Below are 13,467 nucleotides of genomic sequence, written 5' to 3'. Positions count from 1 at the left end.
ATTGAATTTGTTAGAATATTGTTTCTGTTCTATGTTTTGGGTTTTTGGCTGTGAGGCATGTGGGATCTTAGCTCCCCGACCAGGGATCGAACCTGCACCCCCTGCACTGGAAGGCGAAGTCTCAACCACTGGACCACCAGGGAAGTCCCGGGATATGGTTTTTAAGAAATGCTTCTACCCATATCCTTTCTAAAAGGAAAAGTTGATGAATATTTAATGAGAGCTAAGGAGCATATTCTACCTTTTTTTTTTTTTTTTGCGGTAGGCAGGCCTCTCACTGTTGTGGCCTCTCCCCTTGCGGAGCACAGGCTCCGGACGCGCAGGCTCAGCAGCCATGGCTCACGGGCCCAGCCGCTCCGCGGCATGTGGGATCCTCCCAGACTGGGGCACGAACCCGTGTCCCCTGCATTGGCAGGCGGACTCTCAACCACTGCGCCACCAGGGAAGCCCTATTCTACCTTAAACTGCATAGGCCTGTGTTGGCAAATTAGCCAGTTCAATGAATTGACGGGGCTGCTTGGGTTGGGAAGGACACTAAGGCCACTTTTAGGCTCAGAGGGAAAGTATCCTGATTGATCACAAGGTTCACCATGGACGTGGGAGAGTGGGGGGTTGTTTGTTTATTTATTTATTTACTTACTTATTTTTTTTTTTTTTTTGTGGTATGCGGGCCTCTCACTGTTGTGGCCTCTCCCGTTGCGGAGCACAGGCTCCGGATGCGCAGGCTCAGCAGCCATGGCTCACGGGCCCAGCCGCTCCGCGGCATATGGGATCCTCCCAGACCGGGGCACGAACCCGTATCCCCTGCATCGGCAGGCGGACTCTCAACCACTGCGCCACCAGGGAGGCCCCTACTTACTTATTTTTATTGTAGTAGAGTTGCTTTACAATGATGTGTTAGGTTCTGCTGTACAGCAAAGTGAATCAGTTATCTGTATACATATATCCCCTCTTTTTTGGATTTCCTTCCCATTTAGGTCACCACAGAGCATCGAGTAGAGTTCCCTGTGCTATATAGTAGGTTCTCATTAGTGATCTATTTTATACATAGTAGTGTATACATGTCAATCCCAATCTCCCACTTCATCCCATCCCCCCTTACGCCGTTGGTAACCATAAGTTTATTCCCTACATCTGTGACTCTATTTCTGCTTTGCAAATAAGTTCATCTGTACCATTTTTCTAGAGTGAGGGTCTAGCTAATGTTTCCCATGGATGCCAGCTGCCTCTGACTCAGATCGCCCCACCTCTTGGCCTGTGATTTTGGGGAACTATCCATTCCTGAGCTCTGCTGCCCTTGATATACTGCCTATATGCCCATCCTCAGAGGGGAAAACACCCTGGTCCTTTACAATCTAGACTCAACCACTTCCCAGCCAGCTTTTCTCCACCACACCCACATAATCGACACACAGTAGGTATATAAATATTTCTTGACTGCTGCATGAAATTGTGATTGAAGGGGGAAGGGGTGATGGGTGTGGAATGACGGTTTGGGAAGTACCTTAATTTGGGTGGTCGGGGAAGGCCTCACTGGGGAGGTGATTTTAAAGCTTCCCACGGGATGAAGATAGGATGGAAAAGGATGAAAAGTGCCATGAGAAAGGGTGAGAATATTTCGGAAACAGCATCTATACCAGGCTGACCGAGAAAAAGCTTCTTGTGTTTGGAATAACACAAAAGCAAAAAACCTGGACAAGAAAAAAATAGTGACGCTGTCCCACCTGAGCGGCTGGAACGAGGGTGGGGTGGTGGTAGGAGGCAGTCAGAGGGTGGGCAGGGGCAGTCAGAGCCTGGAAAGGCATGGCAAGTGGGTGGGGACCCACCAAAGCATCTGAAGCTGAAGAATCACTTCATCCAACTTCATTCAGAGAGACCCATCTGGGCGCTGGGTATGCAGAACAGATAAGAGGACGAGGGCAGACTATTTTAATGGCCACAAAGAGGAGGTGGCCTGCCCCAAAGGGCGGCTTCATTCAAAATATACTTTGGAGACAGAATTGATAGGATTTGGCTGGTAATTTAGTCATCAGGGATGAGGGAAGAAACAAGGTTTCTGCTTAAGCAGGTGGGTTGTAGCATTTCCTCCAGTGGGTTGGAGGAGGAACAGGCTTGGAGGATAATGATCATGAATTGCCTTTTGGATGTATGTCTTTCGAGGAGTGTGTGAACACCTGAATGGAGACAGGTAGGCAAGTGGACTTCCGAGTCTGAAGTTCATGGGAGAGATGTGGGCGGGCTGTGCAGTTGGAGGAGCTGTCCACGGACCCAGGACAGTATTTAACATGAAGGGAATGAATTCGATTACCAAGGAGAGAATGTAGAGAGAAAAAAAGGAAGGAGGGCCCTGGGCTGAAGCTTGAAGATGCCGACACTTAGAGGTAGGATAGAGGAGGGGGCGAGAAGGAGGACCAGGAGGTGGAGAAAACACAAGCGTGGACACGTGGGAGCCAATGTCATCGCCTCTGTGAAGCCACTTCCCACTCCACCCTGACCACCAGCGAAGCCCCCTTTCTCTCCTCCAGCTCCCCATCACTTTCTTGACGTTGCTGTACACATCACCTCGGGAGGCGGCTCATGTGGTAACGTCCACATTTGGCTCTGTCTCCCCTAATCGTTCGTTTGAGCTTCCTGAGGGCCAAAAGGATGTCTTCTTCTTTTTTTTTTTTTTTGGCCACACCACGTGGCATGTGGGATCTTAGTTCCCTGACTAGGGATGGAACCCATGTCCCCTGCACTGGAAGCATGGAATCTTAAACACTGGACTGCCAGGCAAGTCCCAGGAAGGATGTCTTCTTATTCAACCCTGAATCCCCAGTGCCCCACAGACAGCAGAGGGGGCTGTCAATAAATGTCTGGTGAGCACATGAAATAAAATGAGAATGGCACTGAGATGTGTCCTTTCAGGGGACAGGTTATTCTCCAATTCTTTTCAAAGAACGTTCTGAGATGATTCCCGGCTTGGATCTCACATGCTCCATCACCTTTATTATTAAATCCAGTTAAAGAAGAAAAAGGGGCTTCCCTGGTGGCGCAGTGGTTGAGAGTCCGCCTGCCGATGTAGGGGACACGGGTTCGTGCCCCGGTCCGGGAAGATCCCACATGCTGCAGAGCAGCTGGGCCCGTGAGCCATGGCTGCTGAGCTTGCGTGTCCGGAGCCTGTGCTCCGCAATGGGAGAGGCCACAACAGTGAGAGGCCCGCACACCACAAAAAAAAAAAAAAAGAAGAAAAAGTATGGGATCAGCCATGACACTCTATTCCTTCTTGCTTAGAAGGTGCGTTCTGTTTGGAAATGGAAAAGCCAGGGCTGAACTCAAGGTCATAACTCAACCTCCAGTTTTCAGATACAACTGTGATCGGTGGTGTTCCAGAGACCGTGAGAATATGAGCCTGCTGGGCCACAGGGAAACCTCGGTCTCAAGCTTCTTCCCTGTGAATACCTCGTGAGCTGGCACAGACAGCCCAGGGCCCACAGCAAAGTTACAAAATGCAGAGGGCTGCATGCAACTCGGCCCCGCTGTTGGAAAAAGCCACTTGATTTCTATGTCAACAGCATTAGCATTGAGTGCAAGGAAAGGCCTGGGTGTGGAAGCAAACAGATCTGGATTGAGACTGTGGCCATCTCTCTCTGCCACTGTCTTCACTCCCAGAGAAGTGTGGATGGTGATAGAACACAGGAGCTTGGGAATGAGGCGGGGATTTGAGACACACGAAAATGGGTAACTCCGAACATGTAAGCATCTTTTCAGACCCTCACCCAACTCCAAGCTCTGAAAACCAAAAGCCTGTTTATAATTCAATTGGCACCTAGGCCCTAACTGACATGAGGCTATTTATAAACTTTATCCCACTTAGTGAGACTGTTTAAATGTTTCTTTGCATAAATATTGATGTATTTTGTTATGTGCTTGCTGCTGCTGCACTGGGTGCATTACATAATATGATAAATACTCTGCATCTAAAAAATTCTGAATTCCAACATATCTGGCCCTAGGGATTCAGAAAAGGGATGGTGGACCTGTAACGGATCACATTTAGGTGGGTTTCCTCGTCTCTAAAATGGGGTTAAAAATGGTGATGACTGTAAGAGTTGGCATCCATAAAATATTTAGCATTGTGCCTGGCACCATATAAATGCTCAAACAATGCTAGTTCTTATTACTGGTATCCATAAAACAGGCTGTTGGGAGGATCCAATGAAGATAGCACAGTGCCTGGTAGTTAGCAAGAGCTCAAAGCATATTTGAGAGAAAAGAATAAGGGTTTTGGAATAAGAACATGTTAAACAATAAAGTGCAAACGGATGCAAATTAGGGACTCTAAAAGTTTATCCATCTGTTCTGTGCTGCAGCCTGATTAAGAGCTCCTTGGCAATGCCAGGCGACTTTGATTTTCTTTGATCAAGCCCAGGCCATCCGAAGCTTGATCAACCCCACCTGCTGAGGATCAAACGCAAATTTTCTCCTGGTGTAAGAAACATTAAATAGAGAAGCGCGCAAGCTCTCACGGTAGAGAACATTGACGCTTACGTCAGGGAGAGCCTGATATAAAATCAGACACACCCCCTAATCCCCTCTCCAGATGCAGCTGTTTGATTTTTTAATTTCAGAAATTAGCCTCAGAGGCAACTCTTGAAGCCCATTTCTTTTTGGACTCTATAAATGACTTGACTCTGCTTACTTTTTGCTGTGGCCAGGCATCACTCTTGTTGGAAACTTACAGTTGGAAGCTGTGCAAAGGAGCCAATCTCACATCCTTTAGCAAAGCACTGGAAACGGGTGTATACACGCTTCCTGGAATCTGGAACCCAAGTCTCTGGGGACAGAAGGGTTGGCAGGGTGGCCAGCGGGTCTTTTAAAACACTTTTATTTTTCTCTCTGGATAAAATGAGGCATTTGGCAGCCAATGCAGCCTAAAAGCCCTTCGCTGATGTGTTTGTCTCTCAGAATTTTCAAAACTGTGTCATTCTGAAGATTCGTGGTTGACTCTCTTACCCACCAAGTAGGAAAGTTGGGGTTGCTTCCAAATATCCCATTTAGGGCTTCCCTGGTGGCGCAGTGGTTGAGAGTCCGCTTGCCGATGCAGGGGACACGGGTTCGTGCCCTGGTCCAGGAAGATCCCACATGCTGCGGAGCGGCTGGGCCCGGGAGAGGCCACAACAGTGAGAGGCCCGCATACCGCAAAAAAAAAAAAAAAAAAAAAAAAAAAACCAAAAAACCCCCACAAATATCCCATTTAAGGGGTTGAGCACAGAATTAGGACCTACAGAGTACTAACACCCTGCCTTATATGGGAGAGTGTAACTAGCTGAGTCACCTGCACCCCACCCCTCAGAGGATCATGTGAGCCCAGCCAGGCCCAGTTCCACCTGAGCCCTCCCAGCATCTCCCAGGCCCTCTTGTCATGGTGTTTGCGATTTCCCTCTGAATCCATCCCAACACCGACACGGGCTGCTCCTGGGCCCCTCCCAGAACTCAGTCCCTGCAACGGTTTCCACAGGAAACCGTCCCCACTCCTGCAACAGGTGCAGACTGTGCTAAAAACCTGGGTGCATTTCGCAAGGCAGGGTCACGCTGCGAGCCTGTCGTTCCTCCGCCGTCCTCACCCCCTCCCCACCCCCCGCCTCCTCTTCCGCTTCTGTTTGCCTGGCGTGTCGGATGTTTCCATGTGGCCCATAAATTAATTCTTCCACACAGAATGATACACACACCCACGACTTCAGAGAATCTCATAGTTTCACCCCAACTGATCTAAGTCAAGGTATTTATTCCTTCCAAACAGAATTCCTCTCTGAAAGGATTTCTAGTGGCCCTTGTTTTCTCCATCCCATGTCAGGGGAAAAGGTGAGCATCTCAGCTGAATCACAGAGCGCTCAGAAGCCCTGGAAAAGCCATTATCTTGGGAGAGAATGGGAACAGCAGTGGCAGAGGAAACCAAACCTTCCTGCAGGCTGAAGAATCTTCCTCTCTGCCCGTGATTCTTCCCCCTGCCCCTGGAACCCACAAGTGCTGCAAACAAAACAAAGCAGCTAAGGGGGTGGGGAGAGGGCTCAGGAGCTGACTGGGTATTAGTCACCCTGCACAAAACTCCTAATCTTTCACCTTCCACATCCTCCATTGTAACACTTAGATCCAGCATTCCAGGCAGAAATTAGGCCGGCGAATGTGCAGCCCTATATGCACAACCCCGGGCAAGTTCTCTGGCTCTGAGCCTCTATTTACATAGACAAGATGGAGCTTCAAACACCCTCCTCTAGGGTTCTTGAAAGGACAAAAGGAGACATGTTTACACAGCACATTGTGCCTGGTGGTCAGTAAATGCTCCACCAATGGCAGTGGTAAAAGGATGATGCTTTCTCAGGGGAGAGATTCAGAAATGCGTGGCTCTGAGGGCAGAGCTGTGGTTCCCTCTGAGAGGAGTCTTGGCCCTCCAGGGCAGCACCACACAGAAGAGTCAAGGGAGAGCCCTCCAGGCCACGCTGTGACTGCTGTGACAGTCAGCTCGGCTCCCCACCGCCCCCCAGCTCGGGGTCCCGCTGCGCATGGCCTTTGCCCCCATGGCTCACCATGGGCAGGGAAGGAAGTGGCGGCTCAAACATCACCCCAGCTCCCACACAGAGCGGCTTTGGGAACCAGGGTCACGGGTTCCTCTGGCCTCAGTCTCCCCAGCCTTGAAACAAGTCCTGTGGACTTAACTTTCCATGACAGGCTTTCCTGATTGACCTAGGACCTGGATGAGAAATCAGCCACAGGGCTGGAAGTCTCATTTTATGAGGACAAGTTCACTCAGCCACATGGAGCTCGTTTTGCTGCAATGGCACGCAGATTCCTGGAAGTGATGATCAAGAGAGAGGATGGGGGCTTCCCTGGTGGCGCAGTGGTTGAGAGTCCGCCTGCCGATGCAGGGGACACGGGTTCGTGCCCCGGTCTGGGAGGATCCCACATGCCGCAGAGCGGCTGGGCCCGTGAGCCATGGCCGCTGAGCCTGCGCGTCCGGAGCCTGTGCTCCGCAAGGGGAGAGGCCACAACAGTGAGAGGCCCGCCTACCGCAAAAAAAAAAAAAAAAAAAAAAAAAGAGAGAGGATGGCCAACCAACTCATGTTGAGCCCACAGGCCAACTAATCCAGAAGCTTATGAAACCTCTGAGTCAGGACCCCGGGCAAGACTGGGCCTGCTCTCCCATTGGGGTGGAGAGTGGGGAAGGCCCAAATGCTGCTCCGAGGCAAGGCGCTGCTCCTGCCTGGGGGAATCACTCCAGCCTGGGTGCCTGTCCCAGGGCTGCAGGTGGGGCCTGAATCCTGACCCCACTCCCTGCAGACCTGCCTGGGTCCCAGTAACAACCTGCTCCAGGTAGGCCTTGCTGAGCTCCCAGGAGCCTCCCACTTAGACCCACAACAGAAGGAGCTGAACTAGCTGCTGTTCTGCTCCCTGCTCAGGGGTCCCAGTGATCCAGACCTCACAGCCACCTGGTACCCACACCCCCCTCCCGCCATCCAGGATCGAAGAGCTGAGTTCTTCAGAGATCTGGCTGGAGCCACCTGAGCAGGAAACTGCCAAAAGATTCACAGCCGTGGCATCACCGATAACAAGTTGTAAAGCTGAAAGAAACTTCTAAACTCGCAGTTATGAAAAGCAACCATTGACTAACCATGCTAGAGGCAAAACTGATTTGTCTTCCTTTTGCCTCTATTAAAAATGACACTACAAAATCAGCAGACAAAGAGGCAATCCAGGAGTATGCAGCCAAAATATGACAGGTGCATCAGACAGCTGAGTAATACTGATCATTTTTATATTACTTTCACATTTTATTAGGATGTTTTCTGGATTTTGTCCTATGTAGAGTATTTGTCAATTTTTGTTATTTGTTGGGATGTCTCCTCACATTCTAAATAGTTTTCCATAACCATGGGTTTCACATCCACGGATTCAACTAACCACGGATCAAAAATGTTAAAAAACAAAAAATTCCAGGAAGTTCCAAAAAGCAAAACTTGAATTTGCTGCGTACATGCAACTATTTACATAGCATTTACATCATACTCGGTATTGTAAGTGATCTCCAGGTGATTTAAAGTAAACAGGAGGATGTGTGTAGGTTATATGCAAATACTATGCCGTTTTACGTAAGGGACTTGAGCATCTTCAGATTTTGGTATCTGTGAGGTCCTGGAACCAATCCCCTGTGGATACCCCGAGGGACGACTGCGTTCACTTCCACCCTAATATTATACTTGCAACTTTGCATTCTTTTTCTTAAAGCGGACCCTGAAAATTGAATAAGCTTCTGGCCCTGCAACACTTGGATGCCCCCCAACTGAACCAGGCCAGGCCCCGGGCTAAATGCTTTACCAGTAATCTCTCAGGTAAGCCTCACTACGACCCTGTGAAGTCATTCTAGTATCATCCTCATTTTACGGATATGAACATGGAGGCTCGGAAAGGTTAAGTGACTTGCCCAATGCCACACAGCATAAAGTGGTGGAGCCAGGATTCAGGTCCAGAGAGTTGGCCTCCAGTGCCCACCCTTTTAACTCTTTTGTTCTCAGTAAACATGCAGGCTTACCCATGGACTAACCACCCATGTCTCTTTGCGACATCCTCTCATTTTGCCTTTCATGATTACCACTTAGCAATTGACCCAAAGCCAGCTAATCACAGGCTAGACTCACTGAGCGGCTAGCTTCTCCTTGGACCAGCTGGTGAGCACTGGCTCAACTCCTCTGCCATTTCCAGGTGCCTCCTGTGTGCCTGGTGTGGGAACCTTCTGCACTCACTCCATCCTGTTCATCCCTGATCCTGGTCAGCGCAGCGGCTTTTAGCTGAGGAAACTGAGCTTTAGCAAAGGCTGAGATCACTGGGCTCACCCACAAGGTGGGTGGTGTGTTTGAAAAGCAGACCCTCTGCCTCCCAGGCCCAGCTCTTGGCAGGGGGTTGGTGCTGGGGGTGAGGAGGGAGAATGCTGCTTTATCCTAAAACCTCTCTAAATTAGTGGGCATTATGGGGAAATGCTCCCTGTTGGAAGAAACATGTTACAATTCGTGCATGGAGGGCTGTTTCCAGTTATGTTTTTCATTATAAGGGTCAAAGTAAACACAGACGGAGGAAAATAAGAGACAAGCTTCAGACTAAATATACAACTAGCTGTCGCTCCAGCCATCACAGATGGAACAACCTGTTCTCGGAGGGACGTCTTGTAGTGCCCTTTCTTGAATCCCCTTCAGGAAATCTGAAGCCTGGATCCAGCCAGCTTTTCCTTGCTGCCTGGCCCAGAGATCAGTGTGCAAGAGTTTTTCCAAGAGAAATAAGGGGAGGTAAACGAAGGGTCGGCGCTGCCCTGAGAGGGCTCTGCATCCACCCGCAACACAGGTCCTGGGCCCCAAGACTCGCCCTCCTGCCCCTGCAATGGCACTTTGAGTCCTGCACAGAAAACCCCAGGCTGCAGTCACGCCCTGTGAGGTCCTGCCAGGGGCAGCAAACTAACAGGGACTGGACCAGCATCCCACCAGCACCCACTTCTTGATCCGACGCCGGGGAGAGGAGAACTCTGTCTTCTTCTAGAACTACCGAGGGGACCAGCAAGCAGTTAGGGGGAGAGCTGGGTTCCTCCCCCAGGGGCATGCACGCCGCAGCCGGCTCACAAAACCCCCAGTGACCCCGACAAGGCAGAGGTAAATCATTTCAACATGTCACGTACCTCATCGTCTGCTTCTCTCCCCCCAGCGTAAAAGGCAAAACAACAAAGTTCTATTGAGCTCCGTTCTGCAGAAGGAGGCCGGGCTGGGAGGAAGGGAAGGTGCTCCGTTCCAACTCCTGTCAAAAGAATAAACAGCTGTTTCAGGAAGAGGGGGGCAGACGGATCCCGCAGCAGCAGTCAGGGCTTTGTTCCTTGCTGGCCCTGGGAAGTGGGCCGTTTATCAGGCCTGTTGACTCAGAGCTGCATGCCAAGGCAGAGACGTTCCTCTCTGGGCCCGGGAACGGCCCGGCCTCCCTCACCAAGCGAAACTACAGGTCCAAACTAGGGCTGGTGTTGGAGGAGGGAAGGCCACCACCCTTGGGAGAGACGTACAGGCCACCTGCGTCACCCACTCCTGGGCGAAAATGAGAACCGTTCTGAACCCAAACAACCCCAAGTGACAGCTACCAGGAAGAGCCGATGGAGAATTAAAAAGGAAGGGAAAAAAAATGGAGAGGGGTGCCTGAAGCAGAGAGTCCTCAAGACTCCTGTTGAAATGCCACCTAAACGTTCCTCCACATCGAGCCTCTCATCCACATCCTTTAGGCTTCCGAAGTTGTTTTGTTTGAGCGCTATTTTTATAGAATGTTCTGAGATCGCCCGCATTGCAAACCGAGCTATAAGAACTTTAAAAGGTCACTGAGGCCCAACCCTGCTCTTTGGCTGAATAATGCTTAACCCTTCCCACACCCACCTCCTGGTCCCAAAATAGAACTTCCCAGCTGGAAGGGACCTCACAGCGGTGGATTTTCAAATGTTGAAACAGCGAAAGCTTTAAAAAAAAAAAAAAAAAAAAGCACATGAAGTCATTCCCAGAACCCCTATGTGAAACAGAGGACACAGGGAGCTGTGGGTGATGCAGGGAAATGAAGCCTAAAGCCCCCCTACCCATCCCTCCCAAGTGGCCCTGGACACCTCCTTGGGAGTACAGACTGGAAACCCCAGACAGACCAAGGAGACGGGACCAAAACCAGACAGAAAGGGGCCAAGGACTGCCCCCCAGCCTCCAAGGGATGCCTAATCCAGCCTCTTCCTCTTGTTCTCCAGAGCTTTCACAGCCCCCTCCTCTGGGGGCATGAGCTAGTCAACCACAGTCTCCAGGGTCTGGAAGTCCTGCTTAACTACTTCCTAAAATCCTTCCCGCCGGCATCTACTACAGCTAAACCAGCCACACCTTACAACCCAGTTATTCCACCCAGGTCTATACCTCAAAGAAAATACACATAAGCTCACACAGAGACACGGACTGGAACATTCACAGTGCACCAAAAACTGGCAACGACCCCAAGGCCCACCGTCAGACAGATCGGGTGTGATCGAGCATGGGAGTCCACGTATATCAGCGAGAAGGAACCAGCTACAGCCACTGACATCAGCAGGATGAGTCTCACACACACTTCTTTCTCGCTGAGCAAAAGAAGGCCTGGATGATTCCATTCATTGAGCGTTCAAACATAGGCAAAACCAACCTGTGGTGCTAGAAGTCAGAGAGGGGGGTGGTGGAGGCTGGGAAGGGGCCCCGGGGGAGTTCCATGTGGTTTCTCGAGCCACAGGCAGTGGTTACCCAGGTGTGTCTACTTTGTGAAAATGCATCACAAATGTCCCTTCTCTGTGTGCATGTTAAGAGCAAAAGTGAACAGAAACCCTCCTGCTGGAAACTGCATTCTCTGGGGCATTCTGTCTTTCCCTGACTCTGGCTCTCAGGACACAGGGTCATGGATAGACCCTGCTTTTTTCCTTCTCTTGGGGTGGACACCCCAATACCGAGCACCACGGAGCACCTCACTATGGGCTCAGGGAAGATCTGTTGCATTAAAGGATCCAGGCGTCTGTACTGCAGTCAACAGGGAAGGGAAAGATAACAGCATTTGGAGGCTAAGGAGCTGCGCTAAGATAAACCGGTCCTTTCAACAAGCAAGCACTGATCACGAGGGTCTTCCATTTTACAGTTGACGAAGCAGCCTCTCTCCTTTATCTCAGTGAATCCTCAGGCTCACCCACCCAGTGGTCAGGGAAGGGAGGGAGGCTCTGAGAGCCTCTGTGACTTGCTCGAGGTCACCAGCTGGTGGGTCTGATGCTGCCTTTCCTCCTGAGCTGCCCCCGGGGGACACTCTACAGGTTAGTGGAATCAGAAGCTCCAGGTTGGTTACCCACAGCTCGACAGAGCATGCAAACCTGGAAGGCAGAAAATTCAACTTCCAGAGGATCCAACATGAAATTCCTCCTTCTCTGAAGCACAGACTCTCAAAACAAGGGAGCACATACTTGTGGTCAGTGTTTGAGAGGCGGGGAACTGGAGCAAGGGAGCCTCAGGCCACGTTGCTCTCCTGATCAAAGGAGGCCAGAGGCTGTCCAGGTTGAGAACCTGGCATCCCAGCCGGGCTGACTGATCTCATCACTCGATGGTCACCAAGGTCCCTTCCAGCCCTAACAGTCCACGGGCCTGTCAGATGACAACCAGCATTCAGTGCCTGTCTGTCTGCCACACCCCGAGTCAGAGGATCACACAGCGTCAGAGCTGCAGCCAAGGTAGCTGTAGCCCAGGTGTGGAGATGCCCTGGCTTCACATCCCAGACCCCTTCCGGCTGGGAATCACGAAGGGTCAGATCCCCACCCTGCTTACCTCTGTGGAAGTGTGAGGATCAAGTGTTCTTGGCAAAGAATGCTACAGACACAAAAGTGTCAGGCTGTCACTGTTTGTTGAATCCTGAATGTGTTCGGGGCAGTTATAAAAGACATTTTTTTTTTTTGGTGGTACGCGGGCCTCTCACTGTTGCGGCCTCTCCCGTTGCGGAGCACAGGCTCCGGACGCGCAGGCTCAGCGGCCATGGCTCACGGGCCCAGCCGCTCCGTGGCATGTGGGATCTTCCCAGACCAGGGCACGAACCCGTGTCCCCTGCATCGGCAGGCGGACTCTCAACCACTGCGCCACCAGAGAAGCCCTATAAAAGACATTCTTGCTGATGCTCATGAATGACAGAGCAATGTGGTTGGTTTCCTCTTCTCTGTGTTGGGAATAATCATAATCCCCACCTCTCAGCGTAGGCGAGGAGCTTAGAGCATGGTGGTTCTGAATTTGGACTCTGGGCCCAGGCTGCCTGGGTTTGAGTCCTGGCTCTGCCCCATATGCTGTGCAATCCTGGGCAATTTACTTCTCTGTGTCTCTGTTTCTACAGCTATAAAATGGGGATAATAGTACTTGTATGGTAGCTGGCACATGGTAAGGGTATAGAGATACATATTACCCATTATTGCAAGAATTAAGGAGATACTCCCTGAAAAGTGCTTGAGGTTCTCAATCACTGATACTCTCTAGTGTTCAATTAATCCAAGGTGGCCGTTCCCTCGATTTTACATTGGTGTATGAAATAAAAATTTTGATCATGTATTCCTGCAGGTTGGGGAAAAGTGGGGAAGGAGAGGTTCTGGCCAATGTTTCCATTACCATTAAGTACTGCCACACACCTGTGAGCATCAGTGCTGAAATGATCTTGGTGAAAGCCCATGCAGTAAATAACTGCACTGAGGAGAGTCTGCACCTCTAAGTCTATTTCCTTGAGAAGAGCTGGAAAAATGAAATCATGATGACTCTTTCCAAGCAACACAGAGCAAACCTTCTTGAGATGTGCCTCCATCCCACCTAACTCCAGGACAGACTCCACCAAAGCCATGCTGGAGCGCTCCCCCTGCTTCCACAAGCTTCCATCCTGAGCCTCAGCCACACCCCTTGT

The 13,467-nt window shown here is 50.6% G+C and overlaps 1 protein-coding gene across 3 annotated transcripts in view; it reads right to left on the bottom strand.

Moving 5' to 3' along the window:
• GGTA1 (glycoprotein alpha-galactosyltransferase 1 (inactive)) overlaps window positions 1-9,769 on the bottom strand; it is a 31,360-nt gene extending 21,591 nt beyond the window's left edge. For 2 of the 3 annotated variants that reach the window (XM_079707041.1, XM_079707040.1), the window contains exon 1: window positions 9,698-9,745. The gene's annotated coding sequence lies outside the window, so the exon portion shown is untranslated. Of the gene's footprint in view, window positions 1-9,697 lie in introns of all 3 variants that reach the window. The other variant, XM_079707039.1, reaches the window with a different exon arrangement.
• Window positions 9,770-13,467: the final 3,698 nt, after the last annotated feature.

The sequence above is a fragment of the Hyperoodon ampullatus genome, assembly GCF_949752795.1.
Source record: "Hyperoodon ampullatus genome assembly, chromosome: 6".
NCBI classification, from domain to species: domain Eukaryota; kingdom Metazoa; phylum Chordata; class Mammalia; order Artiodactyla; family Ziphiidae; genus Hyperoodon; species Hyperoodon ampullatus.
Note: the sequence above shows the minus strand (reverse complement) of the source record. Positions and strands in the feature narration are given on the sequence as shown.